The following is a 24,108-nucleotide window of genomic DNA, read 5'->3' as shown; positions in this document are numbered from 1 at the left end:
TAAATCAGCACAACAATAATTAATGTTAATTAATAAGGTTTTGGGTTTATAAAATAACGATTCACTTAGATTCGTTTTCTCCAATATATTTCAGTCTTATAACACGTCTTACCACACAGGAATCTCCAAGTCAATAGAACAACGTGGTCGACTTCTAAGACAAAAGAGCGTCGTTAGAAGTCGTACCAACTTAGTTTGTAGTAAGCAGCGATCATACCAACTTAACATTTCTCAACAATTAAGAGTATAATAATTAAAGAGAATAATAATTAAAAAGAATCCATAGTCATTTTTAACCCCTTGCTTTAGAATTGCTCATTTCATCTCTGATTATAGATTATAATTTGATAAATTTTTTATACTTTTTGATACTATTTGATAATATTTCTTTACACCTAGCAATCTTTGTTTGAAACACCTTCGATTACAATTTTTAGTTTGTTTTTTAGAATCGTCGTTACTAATTTCCTTGAAATTCTTTGTCAAGTAGAAGTTTGTTAGAAAAGTAGAAACAACATGTTATAATGTTCAAATAGACTCAGTTCACTTCGAGTTCATTACCCTTCATTTCTTCAATCCCGCTGGATTAATTCTAAGCCTGTTAGTTCACAGAATTATGTTTGCGCCAGAAATCTAGCAAATTACATTCTATGTATTCAGAAAATTGTTCTCCCTAGAAGTCAGTATTATAATACTTTTAACGTACGACTTAAAAAAGCTACTTTACCGCCTCCTTGTGACATTATTTGTATATACATTTTTCCATCCATAAATTGTATCTTTTGGATACAATCAATTATCTTAAATCGAAGTTAATCTTAACAATTTACCGACCGCTGGCGATTCAACAACATACGCACGTCCAACCGGCATCTCAGGCGCAGATTCTCCCTGGCGCCGGCTCTGTTTCGGTTTAGATTTTCCAATACCATTCTTTTTGCTCTTCGCGAACGATACGTTTTTCAAAGTGGTATAAAACTGTGAGAGCCTACAAAGCAACGCAACTGACGCAACTGAGCAAGATACCATAATACTAAATAACAAATTACTGCTGAAATAATGAGCATTAATATCGGTCGGTAAGCGATTGATTACCGATTAATCGGCTATTGGTCGGTAAAGTGTTAAACTACAAATGTAAAACAGATTACAACACATCCATTCGATATTCATACGAAGAAACTTGCTTCGTTTATAATTATCGCTCGTTTCATCGTCTAAATTCCAACAACTGTTCGCCAGTATTACCCTCTTACCGCGAAAATGCCACACGAGACTGACAAGCCTTCTTGAAACTTGATGGCAATACTCCTCCACGCTGAACATTAATTAGCAATCGTTCGTTACTCGAGGACGACACTTGTGAACCAATACTTCCTATTGTCATTAATTATTGCTCGTTAACGATTAATTACTCCGCGGTTGTTTTCCGTTGAAGACGAAGCCAGGTGCAAGGGACAAGCAGAAAAGGCAAAAGAACGTGAGAACGAAATTTCTGGATATCGAGATCTCTGTTAGATAAATCCGTGGATCGATTGGTGAACGCGAATATTCGCTTGTATATTTCCTCGTATTGTCATTAATCGGTTGGTAATTAGCGACTGCTAATTGTAGCGTTGTTTCTTGTTGAAACGCGATAAAAGCTGACTCGAAAACGAAGTTGAAAAAGCTGCCCGGGGAATGATGGAACCAGCTTCCTGAAAATTAGCCTTTTTATGAACAGTCGGTAATTGATAAGTAATTGCTTCAAGTTTGTAATTAGATCACTAGATTGCACACCGATTTACAGGTATGTTTTCTTTCTGTCTGTTGTGATATTTTAGTAGTAGAAATCTGAAAAATCCAATGAACATTTTAATACAGTTATAAGTAATATAATTAAGATACAAGTAATTAACTGCACGTTTGCGTGTAAACAATTATTAAATAATGGTAGAAATTGTTTGAAATGTTGTAAATCATTGCTACGAATTCTGGGATACTATAGTGTGATAGATACTGAATTCTCCATTTATTTTTGCTTTATTTTTAAGAGATGGTAGTTCTTTTTTTATTATTCATACGTTTACTTATTAACATTCTTTTTTTATTATTCATACGTTTACTTATTAACATGGTATAGAGAAGAGGCGAAAAAAGAGGAGGAAAGAGAAATTAAAACGTCTAATGTTTCAAAAATGTTTAGAGGCGAGCAGCTTTGGTGCTAGGCAACGTTATCGCTAAATCGTATCCCGTTTATTATTCCTCTGGTATCGCCAGTAACATTCCCTTTGTGCTGCAACTCTATGTATGTTAAGAAAACCGATATCCATCGGTCATCAAACCATAGTAATGCGATCTCGAACGCTCTCTCTTACCTGCAGAACATGTTACGATAATTTGAAAAATTCCTTTCTAGATACGTAAAGCTAGGAAAAAGAAATCTAATAACAAAGCAGAACTTTGTTCGAGGAAAAATATATGAAAATAAATGCAACAATGAAAGTAAAGACTGAATACAAGCTATATATAGGAATTTTTTATTTATCCTATATAATAAGTTTATTGATCGATAGATCTATTTGCAATGGATTAGACAAGAAACGATGGTTACTTAACGTGAACTAAATACAGTAATGTGCTATAACTAAGACAACTAAATAGTTAATTCACAACTCACAACTATTGTAATAGTTTACTACTCATAACAACTCGGCAACTCAACTCCCCACTCCTCACAACTCGACTCCCCCAACTCGACTCCCCCCACTCGACTGTCAACTCACGACTCTTCTACTCGACTCCTCCCCACTCGACTCTCCGGTAGAACTGCCAGGCCCTTTTTGGCCTAACGGCACTTAGGGCTTCCCGCAATATTGTTTATGATACGCCAGATATTTCTCAGGCCATTTGTCCATGATGCTACATATACGTTACTTAGTTTCTATACTTCAAACAGTTAATAAGCTTACGAAGAAGTATAAGTGATTTTGGAAAGTGAACTAACAAGTGAATAGATCTAAGAATAAAGTAAAAGTATACGTGAGATCTTCTACGTATATATTTACTAAGTTAACAATTTATCAAGATATGTTGCGTATGTCAAATGATATTGTTCATTTTGGAAGATCAAATGTAAATGAGTCAGAGAATCGAGTGAAGATACAAGCGAGCTCAGCTATATCGACTGCGTATATTTTAGTAAGTTAATCAAATAATTTAACAATTTAATTTATATATGTTAAACGATGCGATTAATTTCGTGGAATTGAATAAAAATAAACGAAAATATCGAAATGGTATCAATCGTGCTCACCGATTTATTTTATTTTTAAGAAATTTAACCATACCATCAAGAGATACATTTACTTTTGAAAACTAAAATAGTATCGAAATTTGGATAAATTTGTAGCGCCACATGAGCGTAGAACAAGTCAACGAAAGTACGAGAAATAAGTACGTCACGCGGCCAGGAAAATTTGCTTTGCTCGTCGATTACAGGCATAGTTTTGTTAAGTACAAGTACAGAGATAGTGCATATTGTAATCGTGGCTCGCCCAATGTTACTATTCGACTCTCTAACTGTTCGCTATTCTTCTAACAATTCCATTATGTGTCTGACTGTCCCAGAGTTCGTCTATTTGTATGGACCGGTGTATTACAAAAAGTTCAAATGTAACTGTAAGAAGATATACACAGAAACAGAAAGAACAGAATTAGCCCACGGAACATTAAGATAGATACATTTTCCAGACGTTTTTATCATCTTCTATCTTCAAAGCGTCGCCCGCTCGCCATAGTTGAACTCTTATCGCAGCCTCTCTCTGGCCAACCACCGATCCTCCGTAATGGAATATCGATTCTCCGTGTTTGGACGGTCAATTTTCCTGTCACGACACGATGAATTGCTCGCTAATGATAGCACGGGCTCGCCAAATAATATTCCTGCGATTGCAAAATCGTCCTCTCACGCGATAGCCAAGGTATTCTATGACGAGGCGGTGTGAATCAACGATTTTTTATTTACCAGGCGATTACCAATAACCTGAGCTCTGAAACATTGTTGAAAACCACGCGAAACATTTCCCGGAACAGTGACAAATTACAGTACTCGTGTATTGCGTTGGCAACTAAGTGATTGCGGGCTTTGTCATTACCACCTAATAACAAAATCCGCAATCACTTAATTGCCAACCCAGTAATTAACGCGAGGGACGTGTATACTCGTGCAAATGAATAGAAAACAAAGGATTAAGAGGAAGTTCGATGTGAATCGTACGTACATTAAAAACAAGGAAACGAAGGAAATACGGCAAGTAGCGGTTATTATTGAACGCCATTATTAATATTACTGTTACCTTTTGTCCGGTAGAAAATTTCTATTTTATCGATGCAGTGGAGTAGCAAGCAGCTGGCTGGTGAAAATGAGCACAATGTATAGTTTAATGACTAACGAAGAAATAATCGGTTCCTCTTGAAATTGGTCGTTCGTTAAAATGACATGAATTCCACTGTAAAATTCCTATAGAGTTGTATTTAAAACATATTTGTTAAAAAACGAATTCAGACGAATTCAATTGAGAAGAATAAATGTTTCTATTTGGTAGGCAACTAAGTGATTGCGGATTTTACCATTAGATGGTAATGACAGAATCCTCAATCACTTAGTTGCTAACCTAATATAATAAATAACGGGACAGAAACATCCTTACGTTTCAATAACGTACATATGTTCTGTTCATAGTGGAAAAGGGAAACAAGTAACAAAAAAAAAAGGTATTTGTTAAAAAACGAATTCGGACGAATTCAACCGAGGAGAATAAATGTTTCTATAATAAACAGCGAGACAGAAACATCCTTACGTTTCAATGGCGTACATATGTTCTGTCCAGAGTGGAAAAGAGGAACAAGTAGCGAAAAAAACTTTGGTGTAAAAAGCGAAGCACGATCGTGAAGCTCACGTTGAAAAAAGAAAAAGAAAAAGAGAGAAAGAAAATCGCTTCTTCCGGGCTTTTCTTAATTAACTTTCAAGCTCTTTGTCCAAGCTTACCTTCATTAACTCGAAAAAAACCCTTTTCCTCATCTTTACAAATTTTCAGCCCCATTTCAACTCGACCTCTTTTATTCGCTCTATTTACGCGCCGCGTTTCCTCTGTATTCCACGAGGACCGTAAGTCTCCTCCCCTTGTCGTCCTTTCTTTCTCTCCGTATCTTTTCTTCTTGTTCTACTCCTTCTTCTTCTCCTTCTTTCTCGTTTTTTATTAGACTTGCAAACGAAAGAACCCGGAGCGCAGTCTGCAGAAAGGTGTTGGCAATTGGCGCGCGGAGACAGCGCTTTAAAGTGAGCACCGAGTCGAAAATGGAGAAGAAATAAGACTAAATGGAGAGGAATCGGTATCGGTAGGTCTCTGTCGCCTCTCTTCACTTCCTTCTTCTTTCTCCATTTTTATTACACTTGCAGACGAAATAACCCGAGAGCGTATTCGAATCGGTGCTACCTGCAAGAAGAAATAAATAGAGAGAAGTGGACATTTGCGTGGAAAGTTGTAGGAAAGCTATTGAAATCGCGATGTTCCAAGCGGTTCCTTCACAGGGATCAACTTTTTCATCGTATTTCGCGCGAACGAAGCTGGAAAGTTTACCGGCTCGATAAATTGTCAGCGTCAGCTGTACCTGGCATCGAAACACGAACAACTTCACTTCGCCTACGAAACTAGATCGCGCGATTAAATCCTTCCATTCATTGGTTTTTCCACTAACTTCCGCTCTCGTCCGCTTCCTTCCATCAGTTATGCCAACTTTCACCATATTACGGTTCGCGCCTCTTTCATCTGATATTTCCCTAACATCGAAGTGACTTCAAGCGCACGGCTTTGCTTCATCAGACAGCAATCAGAAATTTGGTATCGTTTGCTTTTAACCATGATACCAGATGGACAAAATTTATAGAATTACTTGAGAATTTTGCCGACTGTCATAAATGATCGATTCAGTATGCAGGTTCAATTGCATTGAATGATTGATGTATTCTTAGTGAAAGAGAGTACATAGATCTTTTTATTCTTATATTAGTGTAGTAAAAGTAAAAGTACATAAAAGTATTAGGTTGGCAACTATGTGATTGCGGAGTTTGTCACTAGGTGGTAATGAAGGTTGGAAGTGAATTAGGGTTAGAAGTTTCACTCGCTTGATGATGTTGATAGAGTACCGACTTTGGGCTGTATTTAAGGCATAAATAGCCGTGTGGCAAATATCATATAATTGAGAGATTTTAAACATCTACAAGTTTCTTCCTTTCTGCTACGTTCTACGTATTGAGGTTAGGTTGAGGTTAAGTGATCTGCGAATAAGTAATTGCGTGATAAGTGACACTTAGTTGCCAACCCAATAGTCCTATTGAACCTGATTAGATCATGCACCTACTACATCGAAATTGTATTGTAATTATATTAAACATATGAAAGTCCTCCCAATTCTTAATATCGTAAACTGTCAATTTATAAGTATACAGAACCACGGGATAAGAAAGCAGTGAGAAGATTATCAACAACAATAATAATCGAGAATAATGGAAACATTAAATGAAACTAAACAGAAGCTTCGTTTAATCCAGCATCGCTTATTCGACATCGTTCAACATCGAAAGATAAACTCGTGGAATAAGAAAGGCATAGCGTAGATGATCAAGTTACACAGAAGTCAAGTCGGTAAACAACATCGCCTATACTAATCATGTGATGTTTGAAAGATTAAACAAAAGAAAGATTCAGCCAGTTGAATCAATCTGCAATGAACAAAATAAATATCGCGAAACCTTTCATCATCGCCAGGCGCAACAACATTGCAAAACGCAAACGATTGAATAAATATAAACAAATGAACGACGAATCACGGCTGGGAGCGGCTGTCGAAAGTCGATTCCACGGGACTTAAACGCAAATTTCTGAAGCTGGAACGCCAGGAAGACGACCTACATACGTACGTCGAGGAACGCAATCTAACGTGGAGGAAATATAAAAGCTGGCTCGGGTTGATGCACGCCACGCTTTTCTGCTTCGGCTGATTCCAGAGTTACCTTGGGAAAAATTGGAGAAAATTGGGTAAAATTAGGGAATCGTTCTCTCTCTCTCTCTCTCCCTCCCTCCCTCTCCCTCCCTCCTTCCCTCCCTCCCTCCCTCCCTCCCTCCCTCCCTCCTTCCCTTCCTCTCTCTCTCCCTCCCTCTCTCACTCTCTCTTTCTTCCTGCAGACGAATAAAAGGAGAAAGAGATTGGGAAGGAAGATAAGGGTGCTGAACGAGCGATTTTAAAATGCGTTTGAGGGGGAACTATGAGGTTTGATGGTGAGAAACAGATTGCAGGGTAAGGAAAACGTCTCGTTTTCGGTTTAATTTGACGTTTAAAAGAGGATGAAACGAGGTTAGGGTTTTTACGAGTATTTGATTTGGAAGTTGCTAAGCTTTTGAATATTTCCGTTAAAGTCATTTGCAAGCTGCGTAAGCTTCATTTAATCCTTCGCGTCCTGAACGTACTTTAGAGTACTATTGGATATTTATTGATATATAATATATATATAATATTAATTATATGTAATATTGATGGAATACCTGTGAAAGCTTATTTACGCTATTTCATATTAAAAAGGCAATTTTCAAATGGAATTTATACCATGGAATTCATTCCATTCATATGGATTATTATTGAGCAACTAAATGATTGCGGATTTTGTCATTAGGTGGTATTGACAAAATCCGCAATCACTTGGTTGTCAACCCAATACTTTTATCAAAATGTTGTTACGAATATGCATATATTATTCTAATTACTCAACAATTTCTGTGGAATTCTAATGTATGTGCGTTTATATTTGAATGAATATATTCATGGTCAATGGATACAGTTACACTCAATATATATGCGTTGTTCAAACTACACATATGATTAGAATATATAACATGTAATTTATGACATAAAGGAGTGGGAAGAGTTCACGGACAAACATAATACAAAATTCGTTCTTCGGTTATACACATTTTGTACGTGTGTTTTACAATATCCAAGCGATATCAAGTGGAATATGAAAGGCGAATTAAAAAGCAGGAAATATGAAAAAGAATTTTCATAATAATTCCTATAAAGCATAGACGATATGAAAATAAATACCGTTTGAAAATTCCCTTTTTAATATGACATAGCGTAAATAAACTTTCACGGGTATTCCATCGGATATTGCATATAATTAATATTATATGTATATAGTATATATCGATAAATAGGTTGTCAATATTAATAATATCAGACGGTACTTTAGTTTGCAGTCGATAAAATTTACCTGTACAGCCTCAAGCAATTTCTTTTCATCGCATTTCCACGCTATAATAATATTTAGAAACATTATATAATATCATTAAACGCGTGTAATCTATTCAAAATACTTGCAGAGTTAGAAACTTTAAAAAAGCGCTGTTAACACATTGTTGACTGACAATTTTACTGAGAATTTATCTCATGTCACCGGCTATTATTTGGTAATTGGACGTGCAAGTAAAACAGTATAAATAAACTTTAATAAATTCTATTTGTTATTCGACTTCTAATATTTCTTTCTCCCGTGATAAACAGTAACAATCACCTACGTGTAATGGTACACAACAACTTTTGCAAATATATTTAGTTTCTGCGTTTTCCTTTTGAACAGCATAGTCTACACGCTCTAGTTGGATTTGTTTTTCTACCAGTGACTATTTTTTAGTGAAGGAATCAGTGAAGGATGCATCATTATAATAAGGAGCTGTTTTAGAAATTTGAGAAGTGTCAGGTGCAATGCTGCATTCTTTAGAATCCACAGTTGTCCATTCTCTAGCTACTTCCAGTAGAAATTTGTTGTATCTTGTTTTATTTCCTGGCAGATAGGTACAGTATATTTTATATGCATCGAACAAGGTGCAGTTTAGGAAATCCTAAACTAAAGGAAGCCAATATATACGCCACCCGTGGAGAGATCTGCCCGCCTCTGTAGCACACAGTTGCCAAAAAAGCGCCATTCTTCCAAACACAAAAACGAAAAAACCTTCTTTCTTACCAAATAAATTTCCTTTTCTCAGTCCGTTTTAATCAGTCGGGCTCTAAATCGTCTAAAAAAATGTGCATTCGATTAAACGTCTCATTTCGATTACGTGTCATGCAAAACTCGAGAAATTTGTCTTGCAAGCAACTCACCAGTCAGCAATTGCGAGATTCTACGGTGGCTCGGGGTTGGCTGTTCCCACAAGAGGCGATGAAGTGGCGTTGCTCGCGACAAACAATGTACTCTGTGAGCCGCGTCGTTTAATAAAAATCGCTCGAACGGCACGGATTCCTCGACGACACAAAGACACTCGACGAGAAGTCGTGGAGAACCGGTTACACCAATGTAACCGAGAAACTGTGCGATCAGCAGCTACGCCAATTCCCTTCCGTCGCGTTTCTCCACCAAACGACCTGTTAACGCACGAGCAATGGTATCAAAAAACAAAACAGCAGAAGAAAACAAAGGAATATGAGAATAATGGAATTTTATCGAGCGAATGAAGAATGTTTGGGAATAGAACAATAGAAGCGTGAACACTTGTTTTAAAGAAAAAATATGTACAATAGAACTCTGTTTACAGTGAGAATCGAAAACGAGTACATAACACCTCGAATATGCATACAGAAACAATAACAGCAATACAAATAATGAAATTAAAGGAAATTTTCGAATAATGGAACAGTTACTTTCCTGGTGTTCATCTTCTTGTAATTCAAAAGGGAACATAAATATTAATAACAGCAATACAAATAATGAAATTAAATATGAGTGGATTCAAGATTTATGGATTCTAAATTTTCTTACCTACTAAATCACGTTTTAGTAGATTTAATCCCATAAAATTACATTCCTTTTGGACCTCCTACCATCTTTATTTTTTTAAGCTATTAAGTACTTTGAAATATTCAGGCATATCATCATTGCTATTATTTATATTCATGTTTCAATCTATTATTCGAAGCATACGTGACATTAACATCATGTGAAGAAGACGTCCACTGAAGAAGAAGATTCATCACATTAAAAGCGTTCTATCGCGTCGACATTATCAAGATCATCGAATTCTGATATTGTATGGAAAAGCAGTTTCTTCTAAATCTGTCGTAATATAATAAATATGGTGTCCTCGATCTTCCTAGTATCACATTTAACACATATAACAGCAGTACAACAGCTAATCCTTATAATTGTTCGTGAAGCTGTATCGTCTTTTCGCTGGTAGCTTCGTTGATTGTTAACAAACATTCTTGTAGAGGATTAAGCTTTTTCCACGTGAAAAGTGTCCGAATAGTGGAACGTTATCCGTAGAGTAGGTCCTACTCTGCATATGTATGCTACATAAATTAAAAATTAATTGAAAAGACATAAAATAGGAATATAAAAAATGTTTGTGAAGTGTATACTCGCTCGTTGGCTCTCACTGTGTGCGAACTTATCAAAGAATTCACGTAATTAGAATTGATACAATAGGAATGCTGCTCTACCTTCCCCACTACTTACAATTCACGTAATACAAGTATAGGTTCAGATAATTAGATTCACTGGTCAGAGGTTTGTCAACTCAAGTGAATATAAAAAATCATACGTAATGTTAATAGACTGTTGAAGAAACACGAGTAACGAAGATCCGCAAGTTCTAGTAGAAGTGAACCCATGACTGTGTTATTAGGAAACGTTACAGTTTCAACAGCATATATTTCCATTAATGAAATCTTGTTTGAATAAATTGATCAAGCTTGCTGAAATAAAAAGTAAAAATACAGTATACATATAGTTTGCACCATTTGATTTATTACTGAGTTGGCAACTAAGTGATTGCGGATTTTGTCGTTAGGTGGTTCTGACAAAATCCGCAATCACTTAATTGCCAACCCAATACTTTACGGGTAAAGTACCTTCGTTTAATATTTCTTTCTTCCATTTAACTTTGCAATTACCTTCCATTTAAATTTGCAAACTCAAGAAGCAAATGAAAGTTTGGAAGATTTTCGTGTAAGTGGCTGATTCACGAACGAATCGTCCGAGCGAATAGGAAATTCGGCTAATTCTCGAAGCCGCGACAACGTGAATGGGGAAGAAAACAGAATAGCAAGATGGCTGACCTATTTGGCGGCCGAATAGAATAGCCGAAGGGGGGTGGAGAGACGCGAGTAGAATGGCGAGAAAAAGGGCAAACCTTGTGTACCGAATACGCGGCTGCCTTTTGTTGTCTGGACCTGGCCACCGGCGTAATTAAAATTCTACAGGCTCCACCCGGAAGTTTGGACTATCTCCAAAATCCTGGAACCACTGGATTTCTTGTCTCCTACGTGACAACTGCAACGTCTATGCTATACCTTCGTAGAGATTAATACCATTAAAGTAAAAAAAATATTTATATACCATCTGCATTTATTATAACACATGCTAATTAATTAGAGCGAAATATATCTCGCACGATTCGGTGTAATACTTTCATACGATTAATTTACCGCTATAAAAGTCTCTGATAAAGGGACGTTTCGCTGCAAGATAAGGCTACGCATCGATAATTTCTGCAGCCACTGTATCTGAATATATTGACGTTTTTATCGAGTACGTCGAAACGTCAAATAGTCCGAATATGAGTGCACTGGTTTTATTGTACTGTAAAATTGGAAGCTCTTGTTGAGAATTGTGGTTCTTAATCGCCGAAATAAATGTATGGCAATACTTACATTACACTTAGAATTGATATCAAAATAGTTTCAGATTTATTTAATATGTGATTTACAAAATATTCGTATGTAAACATTGCACGCGTCTCAGCATTCTCTTTGTCCCGCCATCTTTTCATCACCATGCGTACACAACAGTTGCATTCTTCTGTTTTACCATATGCTGCGCACGCACATACTTCACACACTCATACTTATATATGTGTGTAACTACCACGCGGCTAATCCAGTGTAGCACACAAAATTACACATATCTCAATAGTTCTATTCCAGATAATTTATCGAATTGGCGAAAAATTGGGTTTTCATCGTGTTAAGAAACAATTTTAAATGGCTCATTTGTCACAAAGTTTGCAGATACAGCGATTTTATAGGCAATTAAGTAACACTAGGTGGTAATGACACAATCCGCGATCACTTGCCAACCCAATATAAGAATAGTGTCCTGTGTTGAAAAGATAGTTGGTTCTTATAGACTGAATCTATCGTTGAAAATCGATTTTCATCTTTTGTCCGTTTCCTGTGTGCAGGTGTTTGAAAAACTTATCCTGATACCGATTTACTGTAACGCTTACAGTCACTGTAAACTAGTTGCGTTACATGCAAGGACTAATTCGCCTGGGATCAGCTAGAAAGTTGTAGGTGTCGCAACACCACGTTTCCTTTAAACGAACAGAAGAGAACCGCTTACGAAACCTATTTCAATATTTAGTCGAGCCGGCCAATTTCTAGGAATCCTCTCTCTCGAGATATCTCAAGTAAAACACTTAACCAATTGCAGGCAAACCTAGGCTATAAATTTTCTTTTTCCTCTTAAAATCGTATCGTCCGAAAGCGTTTGCCAATTTCTGTTATATGCACGTGACAATCATAACCTTTTACAAATTTTTATATCTAGGGACGATTAAATTATGAAACTTGCAGGAAAGAATTGCGAATAATAGTAATATAAAAAAATATACAACGCAAGTGAAAAAATTGGTGTTTGCAGAGAAAAAGTTGCTCTATGTTTATACGTAAGTGAGAAATGTCGAATAAAGATTCTTCTTTTATAGCCTTGTTTTTAGAACAATTCAATTTAACGTGTTTCATATATTTTACTTATCTGTTATTTTTCTTAACTTTGTACGTGTATTTTAGGCATTCAAATGATCTCACATCCTGTCAATTCTGTTGCTACGAACTGCAACAGTCTGCTCGCTACAAACAGCTTTATCGCAGTATTTTCAGAAGTGTTTAGTCATCTTACATCGTTTTGATGGATAAAATAAAAATTGGCATATTGCAATATATTGTACAAACGAGTTATGAATACACCAGTCATTTAATAATAAATAATAAAACAATAAGTAACAAGAAGAAAAAAGCACGCATAATATAAAATTATTGAATTGACAACTAAGTGATTGCGGGTTTTGTCAATACCATCTAATGACAAAATCTGCAATCACTTAGTTGCCAACCCAATCCTTACTTATTACTTGTCTTTGACTTTACTTTCATATCATTTACTATATTTTATTATCACATAACCTGTAAATTAGTCACACAGACTGTGCAACACGATAGCTTGTCAAACAACGAACGCAGTGCGTATTTCTCGAACGTAAATAAGAAGCCACTGAGCGCAGTAGCCATTTTGTTCGCAATTTCAGACGAAAGGTTGTCGTCTCACAGACGATAGTTAAACAGAACATTGTTTTAGAAGCGAAAATAAGTGGAAAATATAAACTAGGGTATTTTCTTTTGAAACTTCATTTCAGAGAGAATTAGGTTTAAAAATATGTCGAGTATACGTGCACTTGACTAGCTTATAGTCGAATAAAGGCCGATACTGTGGTAATAAGGCGAGATAAGTAAAAAATGTAGAATAATATTTTTTCATCGTACGCCTCGTTTTTCCTAAAATAATGTCTGAAATTGGAGTCGTTGACGCTCCATCCACGAGCTCGACGAACACGTTCAGCCGGCAGTTAGGTGAGTGCAGAGTGCACGTGTACTCGATAAATTTCCAAACTCGATTTTCTCCAGAATAAAGCCTCATAAACGAACAAATTTTACTCTTTCTTTTCTCCACTCATCTTTCATCACTCATCCTCATACATTGTACGTAATGTAGAAAGTAGACAGTAATTTATCTCAACTTCTCGCGGAACGAACAGTTCACGTAATAAGAGTTCGCTGATTCTTTCTATTATAGGTTAACCTAAAAGTTTCTTTCGTTTTAGAAGAAAATAATAGATGCACAACGTTTTTTGTTTTGATGCGAACGAAACGTGTCCTACGACAGCTAGAAGACGATCGAAGATAAAGACCACAACATTTGACAGATTAGGTTTCATGTTTGTATCAACATAGCCAGATAAAGCAGTTGCCTACAGATAACGAAAGACATTTTTGGGAGCTAATAGTTAGGTATGATTTTATGCAGTAGGAATTTACGTTCAGATGAATAGATTCGTCAGCAATTTTTTCATCGTGTGTTTAATCAATTAATAAAATTAATAAATTTACAAGTTACAAGTTCATCGTAGTTGACCTTCGAGTTATCAATTGTGTTATATATTGCTTTGTAAGCCGATGTTTCATAAACTACGATGAGATATTCACGCAACCATCATGGCAGATTCAAACAAGTTACGAGTCATAGACCTCTTAGAATTTGATAATTTTTCAACAAACTATTGTGTTGGCAACTAAGTGATTGCGGATTTTGCCATTATGTGGCAATGGCAAAATCCGCAATCGTTTAGTTGCCAACCCAATATAATTCAAATTGTACTAATAATAGTTCAAGATTTTGTTCCATTGCATTCCATCGTTCCTTGAGTTCACTTAATCTAGCACTAATTCAAATTTCGTTACAATAAATAAAATTCTAGAAGATAGACGATTTAAATTAAAAGTAAAAATAAGTTTCCCGTAATAACCAGTTATATATATTTATTATCTACTTTTTGACATATTCACGCATATGTTTATTCATTTACGAACCTTTCTGCAGAGTGTAGTTTTCCATCGTACGAGAGATAGGTAAGAAATAAAATTTCTACCCTCTTGCAGTTGCCAACCCTTTCCTTCACGACAACGTCGAACTGTACGACATGCGTCAACTTCTATGACGTTTCGAGCAAACATTCGCGATATGTACATCACGCAACGGAAGGATATACATACGATACACGAAACGCGAAACGTCTGGGAAACGCGGGGAAATTTATTCGCCGCCTCCAGGGAACTATGCACCGAAAATTGTACGGACTATTTGCTGCGATTCATATCCCACGGCATGGAGAATTCGCCAAGTGAATTATAAAGGCGAGCCACGAATTGCGAAGAAACAGCCAGCGAATTTAATTGAACGTTGACGATGTATTATTCCGTGGTCGTTGCATAGAAATTTTCCTCCCCTAACTTCTAGTTTCAATTAAATTGAATGCTAACCCGCTGGTCATTCGTTGATTACTCTAGCGACGAATTAATTGTTTCACCTGTACCTATTTCCTCAACTCGTTTTTTCTCCTCTAGTTTTGCTGAAATAGACGAAAACATAGTGGTTCATTAGTCGAAATGATTGCAAACAGATTCTCTGAAACGAATTGGCCAGCTTCACTTTTTTCAACTTTTCAGTTTCTCATAGTGGCAGCAAAAGTATTAACACATTGTTGTATTTGAGGTGATATTGGGTGTAGTGCGTTAAATAATCACTCGGTGTTTAGGTCAACAATATATTTATTAACAAGTGTCTTCTATTGATCGCATCGCGTATCGCTCTCGGTTTCGCCGGTCAATCTCGCTGCGCGGTTAGACTTCGGCCTTATCGCTTCCTCGTTCGAGCTACAACTGTCGATCGGAATCGATCCTTTTCTTTTTGTCGCCCCTCAATATCCCCACTATTCACGCGTTTGTTGGGCGTCCGCGACCATTGGCACGCGCGCCTTCTCGAATATTCGGCAGAAGACCGTTGGAATTTGATGGCTCATTAGGCATTTCGCTTCGGCGATGTACATTGTTGCCGAGTGCCGCCACATATTTATTGTAGCATTTTGCATACTAATTGATTAGATCGTAAGAGATTGAATTTACCTCGAGGTTTGCTATTATTTATGTCACCTTCTTGCGACAAATGAAAATTGGTTTTTATTAACTGGTTGTATCATTAACGTTCGACCCCCCCCCTCCCCAAAAGAAGAAAAGAAGAAGGAAAGAAAAGGACAAACGACCAATTTTCATTTGTCGCAAGAAGGTGCCATAAATAATAGCACACCTCAAGGTAAATACAATCTCTTACGATCTAAGCAATTAGTATGTAAATGCTATAATAAATACAACAGTGTGTTAATACTTTTGCTCCCACTATACCTTTAACTACAATATACAATATATATATTATCAAGCACATAGCTATATACAAGTCAACGGAATCTTTGAAGAAGTGCGACGTATCTCTTTCGAAGTTTAACAAAATTTAACACCAACGAAAACTGTCTGTTATCACATAACCTGAAACGCAAAGATCTGTCTGTCCAACCCAATATATTTGTTCGCTGAAAACAGAACCGAACTCTGGATCGAAAGGAAGAGAAACGATTCGTGGAGCACTCAAAGTTAGCGGCTGCGGTAATCTTCGTACATTTAATTGGACGTTGGTGAGAGCGGTTGGTGGAGATAGGTTCTTGTGGCAAAGTGCTGAGTTCGCGAGCTAAGACTCGTGTTCCGCTCGCGAGACCGTCGCCAGCCATTTTGCGCCGTTGAAACTTGTATCCGGGCCGTGTCTAGCCTCGAAAGGAATCGAAGCCGCCGGATAACAGCCTTTTAGAAGAAATTGCCTCTCCTCTTCTCCCACTACAGCCGTGAATCTTTGTCTTGGCACGGGAAAAGTAGGTTCCTCAAAAACGCCAGCCCTTGCTTCTTTTGCTTTCTTTTCACTGAACCTCTTATCCTTTGTTTTCTGCTTATCGATACAGTTCTCGAATGTTTCTCTTGGAAATGGGAAACTTGAGCTGCCGGATGCACGACGCGTTGCTAGCTCTCGCATGAAATTTGTTTTCGTATTCTAATTTTTCAAATGGGATGGTATACTGTTGATGTTGATGTTTGTTTGTTTAAAAAATAGGTTAATGAGGTTAGGTGAGAAAGATAGATAGGATAGGTAAGTGGATAAACGTAGGAAGAAGTTTAAAATCATATTTTATAGGTAAATATGAAGATAGAGGAAAAGTGGATGGTCATAAAATATCGTTTGGCTCCTTGTTAGGGGCAAGTTGAAAGGCTGAATCGTCTGGAGGAATTTGTGACGAGAATTACACGAGCCTTCTGTAACACACTGTTGAACTAATCAAGTCCTGCAAACTGTACACATATGCCAGAATGCTTGATGAACACGAGGTTATCAGACACCAAATTCAAACTCTGGCTGAAATTCAAGTTTCCAAATATAAGTTTAAATTTCTAAATACAAATTCAAATGTTCAGACTCAAATTCAAGTTCTCAAATTTAAATGTGAATTCATATAATAAATTGATCTGCAAACCCAAGTCTTGAAATTGAGATTTGTCATTATTAGATACAAATTCCAGTTTTCACGTGCGAATTTGGATCTTCGAATTTAAATATAATCTTCGTAACAAATTTCTATCCGAATAAAATTGAAATCGAAATTTTTTCATACTTTCTTCGAATTGTCAAATTCAAGTCTTCGAATTCAATTTTAACTTTCCACGTTTTTGAACTTCGAAACAAAACGCAAGCTACTAAAAGGAATTCATCAGTGTACCAGCTGGATATTAAATTAATAGTTTCATAAACCACGTAATCACGAAGGAACAAAGGAATTATATTCGGCCAGTTTGCAACTATCATCAGAACAGCCAGAAATACGTAATAACCGAGCATCGTATATTCGAGGTTCGTTAAAGCAAGTTTTTATCACGCGTAATATGCAACGAGCTAACTTCGCCGAACTAATCGGCCAGGGCAAGTTTTCTCGGCCCCTTTACAGCCGGAAGTTCGATACCTGGGGGCCGGCAACTCGTAATTTCATTTGCGCCTGCAACGCCTCAACTTCGTATCGCATTACGTTGCCGGTGAATTCTTGGCTTGGAAAATCAGACGGCCGGAAAATTACGCTCCTACTGTCCGTTTGCTAATTTTTCATGGCCGTTCGCAGTCAAGAATCGAGATGTCGCCTCTGCCGTAACGAATCGCCTCGATTCCGCCATAAATAATGAAACGTAATAGACTCTGTCACGGTTCGAGAAGAATAGAGATGATGAAATATAGTGCAGATACACGGTTGATAAAACAGTCCACGATTTCTTATTACAAGTTATTTTCTCACACGATAGTCATTAAGACGATACGGGTCGTCTGTGATAGCGTTGCGTCTCTAAATGAGAATTTTTATGCATATTCATATTTATTGTGAGTATAATTAGAAAAGTAGAATCTCGGTAGAAAAATTGTTTTAGCTGTCGAGTATTATAGAAGGCACTATATTTTGAATATTTGATATATTGTCTCATATCCTGTGCAATTTTCCACTTTCAGATTTCCTGCAGATGCATGAAAATCCACAGTCTACTCGTAACTATTAAACTATACTAAAATTAGTTCTTAAGTACGAGATACGATGCAACAAAATCTGATTACATCCGATTGCAATTTTCGTTTTTGTGTAATAAAATATTCTGTTACGCTGTATTAGGTTGGCAACTAAGTTAGTTAGGGTTAGGTTGTGGTTAGGTTACTTAGTTGCCAACTAAATATAGTTGTGAAGGAAGAACGAACTAACCTTCCAACCTTTTTCGTTTTTCGAAGCAATACAATCTGTTCCTCTTGGGGAAGAAGAAAGAACAAATTGTTTAACGTACAAAAATATGCAATACAACATACCAAAATTGAATGCTACTGAGTGGTTTTATAGTTATGAAGTGTATAATGGTTCTTGTAGTTTGATAGAAATATATATATATATACTATTGTAATATATTGATATTGTAAATATATATATAATAGTGTAGCGTTTTTTGTAGTAACGTGTTTCTTGGAATTGTGGAATTTTAAAGATGCCGAGAAAAAAACAAATGAAGAAACCAGCATGTGATTAAAGTTTTGTAGGAAAGAAACGAGATACGAGGGCACGTACCAGTACGTATTTTGTGACATTGATTGATGATATTGCTGCACGTATTTAACCTTGGTGACGTTGTGAGAGACAAAGACACAGGGTATCTTACAATGAGACATTTTATAGTTATATAATGATAACGACAATGTAATACGTGTTAGTATGTCTGTAGAAATTAGGTAAGAAATGTGGTTCGTAGACTCATTATAGATTTCACTGAAAATACCACCGAGTAATTAGTAAGTTTTTAATAATTACAAATGTATAACATGTGCTTCATACAGTAGGAAAATATTCTAATATATATTACATATTTTACAATAATCATGAGTTAGAGAACATAATATGCAACAATAATTATTAATATTTTTTAATAATATCTTTTCTGCTATTTCTGCCACTAACATGTAGTTTTATGCATTTGTCCTATGGAACGTAGTTTCCCCATATTTTTTTTCTATGAAACGTAGTTTTGCATCTTTCTGATAATTTTGTATACTTTTTTGCTACCTTAGTTTTATACCAATTTATACGCTTCCGGAAATATTACTGTTCCTATATTTTATCACATCAATCAATATTCATCAATTTTGTTATGAATATTCAGTCGAAGAGATTAACCAGATTTGAACCAAGTTCGAGACAGGCAAATCGCTCATCAAATTTCATTCGAAAATTATAATATCCATTCGTCTAATATTCTTATTCATTAACTATTTTTACTTAACCAATATATATTTTATTACTCTATTACTAACGCTGTCGTATTTAATTTTGCTGCTTTCTTCCGTTTGGAGGGGACGATTTATAAAAATACTGCTGGTACTTGAAGAATCGATTAAAAGCGAAAGATACAATCGAGCAAATTCTATTTTAAAATTCAAATTTATAAATTTCAAATTTAATCCCGAAGAAAATGGAAAAAATTCTAATTTCGATATCAAACTGCCGGAGAAGAGCAAGGACTCTTGAGAAAGAATTCTCGTCGGTTGTTCCGGCGCGAGTTATCATTCCTCCCGAACAACGCGTACATTCTCTGCCGATAATAGAATGGAGGAACGGAGAAAGGAGCGACCCGGGGTTGATATATCTGGACGGTGATTCTGTCCGCGGTGGCTCGTGCTCGGAAAGCTGGAGAAGATCATTGAATTTTGAAGTGAAGCCACTTGCGCGGTGACGCTGATGGGATTCGATTTCGAGAGGCAGGAGAACCGAGGAAAGAGGAGGATAGTGCTTTGCTACTGTTCCAATATACTCTTCGTCCTCCGATCTTCTCAGTTTTATTAAATACGGCTCGTTTATTACTATAACCGCAAATCTTGCGTCGCGGTTTGGCAAAAGCCGGCCAATCTACGAGAAATTCACGATAAGCGAAGCGAACGATAAAGAAGAGAACATTATTGTTGAGGTGAATTGTTATACCTGTTGAGAATTGTGGATCTTAGTCGCCGAAATAAATGTATAGGAACACTTACATTACATGTAGAAATGATATTAAAATAGTTTCAGATTTATCTAGTATGTGATTTACAAGATGTTCGTAGATACACATTGCACGTATCTCATCACTCTTTTTCTCTCGCCATCTTTTTCATCACCATGCGTACGCAACAGTTGCATTCTTCTGTTTTACCACACGCTGCGCACGCACGTACTCCCACACACACTCATATTCATATATGTATGTCACTACTATGCGGTTAATATCGTGTAGCACACGAAGTTACACATATCTCAATAGTACGTGTTGGTTTATTAAACAGACGAGTGATAAAATTGTAATAGTCAGCGTATATTAAAATCATTTTAAATACAAGTACAGGGATAGTGTCTGGCGGTCGCAATCGTCGCTCGCTATTTGACTGTTTTTTTTCATTTATTTATTTATTTATTTAAATTTTACAATTTGTCCAGTAGGACATTTGGTAAAATATTATAGCTTAGTGGTATAATAATATAACATGTGGGTGGCTACCCCCAGCGGGGTACCATCTTCGTGTTTGTTAGGTTATATCCTTTGTGCTATTTGACTGTGTGTCTCGCTATAATGACTGTCCTAGAGAGCACGTTTGTCCATTTGTATCGACCGGTGGTATTACAAAAAGTTCTATAACTCCTGTTGACGATTAGAAATAACAGCGATAATGTTTTGTTCGGAGTTTGTTTACTTTTAGACCTAGCAAACTAAAACAACGTTGGCACTGCAAGGCACAACAATACGAGTCTCTGCCGATTCGCATCTTCCGTTGACTCATGTATCGCTACATTGCTATCACCGGGCGTGAAGCATGCCTGGAATAGAATGTAATCGTAAAAATGTACGGTGCCCCGTGAGGAAACGCCGGGAATCTTCCGCATCTGTCTCTAACTGGAAGTATTGGAATATGCATGAGGAGATACACTGGAACAGGATTCCAGTTGCATATTATTTATTTCGCACGCAGCCTGAGTTCGATAGGTGAATGCAAAAGTGACGCGATGAAAAATTGAAAGCTCGCGTGGGAAAACAACATTCGATATCCTTTTCATATAACTTTTATTAATAATATGCGATACTGAACATGGTGAGGTGATTTTAGTGTAGGACGTGTAGAGTGGTGCCAAAGAAATACTCGGCGGTGTTTAACAGTATATTTATTAACAATTCTCGCTTCCCACTCTTTACGTACAACTCTCGATTCTAACTGACTATTCTCGCTTCTCGGTTACAACTCAACTGTTTCTTTTTGTCGCCCCTCAATATCCCCACTACCCACGCTTTCTTTAGGCATTCGCGATCGTTGCCACGTACGCCTTCTTCGAAATATTCGACGAAAGGACCGTAGGGATATCGATGGCTCATTAGGCCTGTCGGCATTTACGCTTCGGTGATATACTTTATACCGACAAAACCGTTGGAAAGCTTTGTTGTCGAGTGCCGCTACAATGGAGAAATGATTCTCGAATGACGAAATAGAAATATATTGAATTCTTCGTGACTGAGATACTTCAATGAAAAATTTCAATCTGAATATGAATTACGGACCGCTTTGCGAGTTATAATTACAATTTCAATTGCGAGGCTCGATGTAACCGAAGAAAAAGAATTGGAGAAATTATGACAAAGTTGCAGTTGAAAATTAACGTAAAATATGATCTGAATTTTGAACGACAGTAAATTGGTTTTTCATATGGACTTTTGTATTTCGTTCCTACTATAAGAATTTTATTTTCTAGCTATCTATAAGACGATAAAAAGGAATTTGAAATACAAATTCTGTGATGTGCGATCTCATCCCAACTAATCTTGACCCTGGAGCAGCGTGGTTGATCACTATCATCAAAATCAATCACTACATGCTAATACGTATAGTGTCTATATATTACGTATATTACATCACTTCCATATAAATGTCACTTTAATTTCAAGCCCTGTACACTGTACGACGTAACATTAAGCGTTGTGCAGTTTCCATTTACTAGCGCGTTTCAGCGATTACGAAACAGGACTGTTCCTTGATAAACAATTAAATCCGACACTTGGTTCCCACACTGCCATTACCATGGAATGCTCGTGGAATTTTTTCCCGGCGATTTTTCTCTTCAAATAAACAAGATATATGGAAACGTTGGATCGCGCACTACTTTTGTACCGCTCCGTAGCGCGGCGTAACGTTGAAAAGTAAAATCATGTCAGCGGCGTGGCGAGAAAGAAGGATATGGCTGTGCAACAAGCGGTAAGGTAGGTGGTCGCGTAATATTTTTCTTGTTCCTCGATTTGTTCACCTGCCTGGCTCACGGGAGCTTTACCTGTGCAAATGAAACCCGACTCCTGCCTCCGTTCACCAACCGCGCACGATGCCCAGCGTCTGGTGCCGTATTAATTCGAATGAAGGATCGTGGGGGCACGCAGCCCGTCGGCACTCGGTTTGCTCTTGGGTTACCACCAGAGTATCGAGTAACGTTACCGAAGTAAACAGACCACCGATCGCCCGACGGATTATCGCGTATCGCCTGGGGACGACAAACGCTCCGCTGCAACGGCGGTTGATGGCTTTTGTGTCAAACTTTATTCGTTTAGTTTTCAAAATCCGATCGATAAGACGATGCACTCTGTTTTCTCTGCTTTTTGTATTTACTGGAAGGTAAAGGTAGTTTTAGCGATTAGCGTGTTATCGAATGATATATGCAGTTTTTTATTAGTGCTTTATTCACTGGTTATATTTGTGTATGCGTAAGAGTATTTGTTTACATCGCAGGGTTAGGTAGAGAACAGATAGATTTTACTGGAAATTAAATTTGAAAAGAAAATTGGAAAATAGGGGTTGCAGGATAAAGGATATACCGTCTATCCCACGATTCATTTTTTGAGTAGAATTGTATAAATCATGACTTTTCCTGAGATTGTGAAATTATATTACTTTTTATAAAATCAGACAATTCGATAAAGAAGAAATCCATGATAATATGAATATCTAGTTAACATAAATACATAAATCAAGTAATAACGAATATACACGTCGACAAAAAATTTTTATTCGACAAAAAATTAACGATTCATTGTTGAAAAAAAGGTATTGTTATTAAAAGCTTAAAAATTGCCCCAAAATAATAAAGTACACAAAGGAATTCGGGTAACAGCCAATGCATTGAGGAAAATAATCTTTTATTTATACTCAATTTATAAAAAACAGTAATCAAATAATCAAACTTTTTCTTTCTACATTTTCTTTTTTATAAAATACACAATTTTACTAAAAGTATACAAGAAACATGCCACTAAATGTCATTCATATTATTTTTTACTAAAATTTTGAGATTTTATAGTAAATGGTAACTTTTTGTTTTACACGACGAGTACACGCGTTAACAGCGCCGAAATATAGTTTTGCATTGACGTACACACAAGTCGAACGCAGTTAACTGTCTAATCAAATACAAAATTCCTGACATTATACTTAACGTGTGTACATATGACTCGCTGACTTTCAGAAAACCAATGAACAAAATTCTACAGCAAAGTTATTAACGAAATTCAGATAAAATTAAATAGTACACCAAGCCGCGAAAAATATCTACGAACAAATCAGTGTCAAACGGTTCGATCGAGAAAAAGGACGGGTGTTCCACAAATCGAAACCGGTGACCCATGCCGATTACGAAAATCAAACGAATCGCGGTTGCGTGCCTTATACGTATCGCAACGGCTAATTAACTCGAAATTCCCCCGTGAACCACGATTTTCGTCTGGCTTCCA

At 36.7% G+C, this 24,108-nt stretch overlaps 1 protein-coding gene and 1 long non-coding RNA gene across 10 annotated transcripts in view; one reads left to right on the top strand and one right to left on the bottom strand.

Annotated features, from left to right (window-relative positions):
* Nucleotides 1–24,108, top strand: part of Btk29A (tyrosine-protein kinase Btk29A) — a 341,971-nt gene that overhangs the window by 216,778 nt on the left and 101,085 nt on the right. The gene's annotated exons all lie outside the window — the stretch shown is intronic.
* Nucleotides 8,856–12,343, bottom strand: LOC117160332 (uncharacterized). The gene is made up of 6 exons (XR_013060709.1): nucleotides 11,743–12,343; nucleotides 11,518–11,671; nucleotides 11,223–11,382; nucleotides 9,851–10,785; nucleotides 9,196–9,456; nucleotides 8,856–9,110 (listed from the first exon to the last, which is right to left on the bottom strand). It is a non-coding gene; the product is annotated as an uncharacterized LOC117160332 (long non-coding RNA).

The sequence above is a fragment of the Bombus vancouverensis genome, chromosome 18 (assembly GCF_051014615.1).
Source record: "Bombus vancouverensis nearcticus chromosome 18, iyBomVanc1_principal, whole genome shotgun sequence".
NCBI classification, from domain to species: domain Eukaryota; kingdom Metazoa; phylum Arthropoda; class Insecta; order Hymenoptera; family Apidae; genus Bombus; species Bombus vancouverensis.
Note: the sequence above shows the minus strand (reverse complement) of the source record. Positions and strands in the feature narration are given on the sequence as shown.